This window comes from Cupressus sempervirens, chromosome 5, assembly GCF_028749045.1.
Source record: "Cupressus sempervirens isolate cs-2001-9-10 chromosome 5, ASM2874904v1, whole genome shotgun sequence".
Taxonomy (NCBI): domain Eukaryota; kingdom Viridiplantae; phylum Streptophyta; class Pinopsida; order Cupressales; family Cupressaceae; genus Cupressus; species Cupressus sempervirens.
Window position 1 is genome coordinate 651,206,863 of NC_143122.1, and position 6,000 is coordinate 651,212,862.

A 6,000-nucleotide genomic window follows, 5' to 3' on the forward strand; every position below is an offset into this window, starting at 1 on the left:
TACTGGTTCTTTGAAATATCTTCCTCTTCTCAAAGTCTTCCAATGCTTTACATGCTTATGCACAATGAGAAAGAGTTGCAGTAGTAGTTGAAACTTAATATGAAACAAAACTTTTTAAAAGACATTAACAGACTCACTTATTACTTCATGTTGATAATATATATTGCTATACTGAAGTATATAAGTAAGTTGAAATGTGTCCCCTTCAGGTGCAGCTACATGTGTAGCTTTGTCTTCAATTGCAAGTTCTTCCTTTGCTACAACCATAGCTTGTGACAACATTTTTTCCTCCATATGAATGAGATGTCTAATAGGACACCCTCGTGAAAGCATAAATCTTGAACTCTCCTTGCTGGCTTGGCATAGATGAGTTGCTTCTCCATCCTCTTCTTGACTTTTAAAAACTAGTTTTTGTGGCTGATTTGATAAAAGTACATGAATTTTTGCACCATCTTCATAAGGCTCAGAGTTTCTCTCTACAAAAGATGTTGGTTTAACATCTAATGTTAAGCAAAAATCCTCTAAATTATCCCAAAACTAATCTTCTTCAATATCTTCTTTACTTTTATGCATGAGAGGACTAATTTTCACTTTATTGCAACTTTCTTCTTGAAGTAGGAGTTCTGATTTGACATCACATTCAGCTTGAACAACAACCTTATGCATGGTGATTTCTTCATTTTGCAAAGCAAGGCTGTATTCCTTTTCCTTCTCACCAATCAACAATTTTTCATCAATATGTGAACAAAATTCCTCTATTATGCTAGAGAACATGTCTTTATTGATTTCCAAACTTGCTGAAAATGATATTGGATCTTCATTCTCATCCTCCATGGATCCAAAAACCATATTGTGTTACATGCAAGCTTCTATGATAAAGAAACTAAGATTTTATAAAATGACGAAGAGCTGCTAAAAACTCAAAGACTCTCACAGCTTGACTTGTCCCCGGCAACAGTGCCAAAAAATGTCGGCCTCCCAATTAGATCAATAACTTGGTTTTAGAAACACAACTCACAGATTAGACATCCAAAATGAGTAGTTATCTTTCTAACAGAGAAGGTTCATTTAAATTGTCAACCTGAGGATGTATACTTGAAACAAGTCTGCAAAGTATATGCACCATGAAACTCTAATTTATTCTATTGTTGCAAAATAACAATGCTGGAAACAAACTAAATACACAGTAATGGCTGCATGAAACTGCACAGTAGTTGCTGCAGGAACTGTATATTATCTAAACTGTTTACATCTCTATGCATGTCTGCATCTCTCTACTTCTCTACCTCTACTTCTACCTCTAACAACCCTCTAAATACTTAACAAATTTCCCCCATCATCCTTTTAAATAAGGAAGAATCTTTTTACAAAAGTAATGACAAAGTGCTGAATTTCAGTTTCACATTTTCAGTAGTCCACTTCAAATGTGTGGTTATCTTTCATTATTGTGAATTAGTTCAAACCAATTTACCATGTTATTCTCCTCCTTTTCACCTTTCCAAATAATTTTTAAAATCTGAATTTCATTAAGTAATGTGAAAGTTATGGTCATTTTTCTGAAAGTGGTTTTATGCTGCCTGAAAACGTGCCACTTTTTCTTCAACCAACGTCTGATCTGTGTTGTTCATTAACTACTTCGAACCAACTCAAATGCTCAAAAGGGTTTATGCTCCTTCTTATTATATTTCCAAAACCATAAGACATTCTTAATTTCATTAATAATTGAGCAAGATATGCCTATTTTTCTAGAACTGGCTTTTAACTTTTTCCTCATTTTCTGCACTTGCTGAATATTGACAAGTGTCAACTTTGCTTCTCCTTCTTTCCAGCTGCATGAACGATCCAAATAACTCAAAAAAAAAATGTTAACCATCTCAATAATATTATTATTCAATGTTAACCATTTATCACAATAAATCATCATAATCTAGCATCAAGTGGCTATACATGCAATTGTTAATCAATACATCATTTATCATATTTAATGCTTCATAAACCAAGTTAATATGTGGAAATAGCTTGGTTATATATTGAAACCATGGGGTAAAGTGTTATAAAAAATAGATATAGATATGAAATTTTATAGGCTCATCAAATAGCCTACATATGTAAATCATTTATCTTAAGTTAGCCAAAAATTTGGTCTAATTAATGTGTATATATACAAAAATATTAGACATGTGTTACTTAATGTTTATATTTGCACATATGGTTTTGAAAGAAGAATTTGGTCACCTTGCTCATAAAATTCACCCATATTATAATGAATGAAAAGTTGTCTGCTTACAATGCTTTATATATTACAAATTACATAGAAGACAAAAATTACATGGTGCATTCATCAAAATCATTGTATATTATTTAATTCCTTACCTCTACTTTATGTGTGGTAGCTATGCAATATCATTGTATATGCTCCATGATAGTAGAGTTCAACACATGGTAACTTAATTATAAAATCATATAAGTCAAACACATTTCTATAAATAAATCATGACCTTATCATACTTGACATTGATTGTACCTCGACAGACATTTCATTGATCATCATCTTCATCCATGTCATTGTCATCATCACCATCATCATACTTGTCACTTTGATCATCATCATCATCACCACCACCATCTTCATCACCATCATCATCATTTTCATCACCGTTATCATGAGCATCATGATCATGACCATCATCACCTTGATCATTACCTTTTTGATTAGCATGATCATGATCGTCATTATCATCATCATCATCACCATCACTATCATCATCAACATCATCAAAATCATCATCATCATCTTCTTCATCATTTGTAGATGTTGTTCATGATCATCATTTACTTCATCTTCTGATTCTTTAGTATCTTCTTCTTCCATCATATTATACTTTACTGACCTTCCTCTTGGACAATGTCTAACAACAAATGACCGTCCCAATTTGTGTGGAATGCAAAAGTAAAACACTTACTTGCATTGGCTTGGAAGAGCATAGGGCTCATCTCCAACTAACTCAAATGACCTTGTATTAATCATTGTAAATCCACTATCACATTCAATTATAGTCCTCTCAGGATCATTTTGGGTTAGTCGTAGCTTGTACCATTTGATGACAAATAGAACTAATTTGAATGAATTAAAGTCACACTCAAACATATCATCCAAAATTCCATAGTATCAATTTTTAGATTTTTGAGCATGTATGCCATTTATAGACAAAATATTAGTGACCATGAAGACTACACTTATCCTAGAATAACAAGTTTTCTTCATTTTGTCTAAATTTTTTATGTGAAATTTATGACCATGGTAGTACATAGCTTTGTGGTGTTTGATTTACAATTATTCAAATATATCAAGATTATTTTCATAGATTTGTGAGTTGATATTAAACTTATGGGTCATGATTAGTAATATTCTATGTACCTTTCTATCTCTTAAGTCATATGCTAGATCAAGTACCATTGGCATAATATTATGATCTCCATTATGATGAGCTTATTTGACCAACGATGCAACACTGTCTCATATTAATGAGCGACCATTTTCTGGAGTCTATTGAATCCATACCATCATCCAATCAAGATTGTTTGCAATATAAAAATGTAGTACATCCCACTCATGACCAACTCTAAAAAAAACAACTAGACTAGTTAGAAACGACTTATACTAATGATGACTAATTCATTCTGAGAAAATCTCATTAATAAATTTCATAAAAAGTTTGCAGGTTGGAAAGGTAATCTCTTAAGCTAGGTAGGTAAGTTAACTCTCCTCAAAGCTTGTCTTCAAAGCATACCTACTTATGCTTTAAGCCTCTTTAGAATTCCAATGAAATTTGTTGATTCTATTGAAAAAATCCAAAGGATTTTTTTGTGGACTGGTACTAAGGAAAAAAAGAGAACATTCTTAATTTCCTGGGACCAAGTTTGTAAACCTAATAGTGAAGGTGGATTGGGAATTAGGAAAATATGAAGTATGAATAAAGCCTTTTTGGCCAAACAAGGTTGGAGAACTTATCATGATGACAAAGAATGGAGTACTATTTGGAAACATAAGTACCTCTCCAATGTGAATTCTTTGGCTGATTTCCTTTCTTCTCCTAATGTTCTTTATCCTTCTACAATATGGGGAGTTGTTCAGGGGACAAAGAATACTCTTGGAAAAGGATGTTCCTGGAAAATTGGAAATCGGCAAAAGGTGAGATTTTGGGAAGACATCTGGTTATTAGATCACCCCCCGATTTATGATTTTCTAGATAATGATCAAGTAGAGATATGTAAGAAATGATATGGCACTTTTGTCTGTCAGTATTGGCATAATAATTCATGGGTGAAATTGACAGATATTGATCAAGGATTTAAGAACATACAGTTGAGTTTGAATGCCTTCTCTCTTTATCCTACTTATGAGGATAAGATGATATGGAATGCTGACCCAAGTGGCCAATTTAAAGTTTCTACTCTCTTTGTTTCTAGGGAGAAGGGCAATCAACCCTTTTGGTCCCAAGCTTGGATTAAGGGTCTCATACCAAAAATAAACATCTTCTATTAGATTATGCTCCAAAACAAAATCCCAACCTAGGACAATCTGCAAAAAAGAGGAATTAATGTGGTTAATAGATGCACCTTATGCAAAAATGGATTTGAAGATAGAGACCATTTATTCCTGAATGCTCTTATAGTCATCAAGTTTGGAATGAGATTTTAAATTACTAGAGTATGAATTGGGTTCATCAAAATAATATTGAACTTTGTTTCAAAAGTTGGAAGTGTATTTCTAAGGATCCCGAGGTTCAATTTCTTTGGAAAATAACTCTTCCTCATCGCTAGTGGGGTATTTGGAAAGAAAGAAATAATAGAATCTTTAGAAATAAAGATTTGCTAGGATGGGTGCTGGGACAAAATATTGTTAGAGCAATCAAAGAGAACTTTAAATCTCAGAGAAAAACTGATCAAACTTTTCAAATTGATAATCCATTGGGATCAAAAGGTCCTAATTTGAAATTTGATAACCCAAGATTGACCATAAGATGGAATACTCCTCCTAATAGATGGATAAAAGGAAACTTTGATGGGGTTGCTAAGGGCAATCCAAGAAGAGTTGGATGTGGAGGAGTTTTGAGAGACCATGTAGGAAATGTAATTGACACCATTACTATTCCTGTAGGTCAATCTAATAGCCATATTGCTGAAGCTACTACTGCTCTATATACCATGAAGTTAGTAGCTGATATGGGGCACTCAAATCTATGGTTGGAAGGTAACTCATTGAATATTATAAATACTCTTAATAGAAAAAATTCAATTACATGGTTGATTGAGGCAACAGTCATGGAGATTAATTCTCTTATTAAAAAATTTGAAAAAATTATTATATCCCACATGTATGGAGAGGCCAATGGGGTTGCTGACTGGGTGGCCAACCATGTAGTCCAAATGGGATATAAGATGATGTGGATCGGTGAATTAAATAAGAACATTGATCTAAAATCACTTATTAATTATGATACCATTATTTCAAAGGTGGGAAAGATATGCCAAGATTAGAAATTTAATGATTTTTGATAGTGGGGCTATAGTTGTTAGTGTTCCTTCCCTGAGGAAGTACACATATGTGATTACAATGTGGGCTTTGCACGTATCATTTTCGAAGAGGGTTTTATTTGATGTGAAAATCTAGTTTTAGCTTTATTTTTTTGCTCTCTACTCTTGGCTTCCTTTGGTTTTTTGGTTTCTCTATAATACTCTGCAAATGGGAGGTGATCCTTGGAAACAAGAACCTAGAAAATGCGATGTTTGGAAGGCTCGAAAGGATGTATGGAAGATTTTACAAAAAGGAAAGTGACCAACTACTTAGAATGACTGCATGGGTTTAAACCACATGTCACCATGACCTTTTTTAGAAATTGGATTGATGACAGGGTCTCTTTACATGGTGTCACTATGAAATTAATGAAGGATTTCATAGCTGAAATCACGGGTTTACCCACGTAAGGTATCAAATTC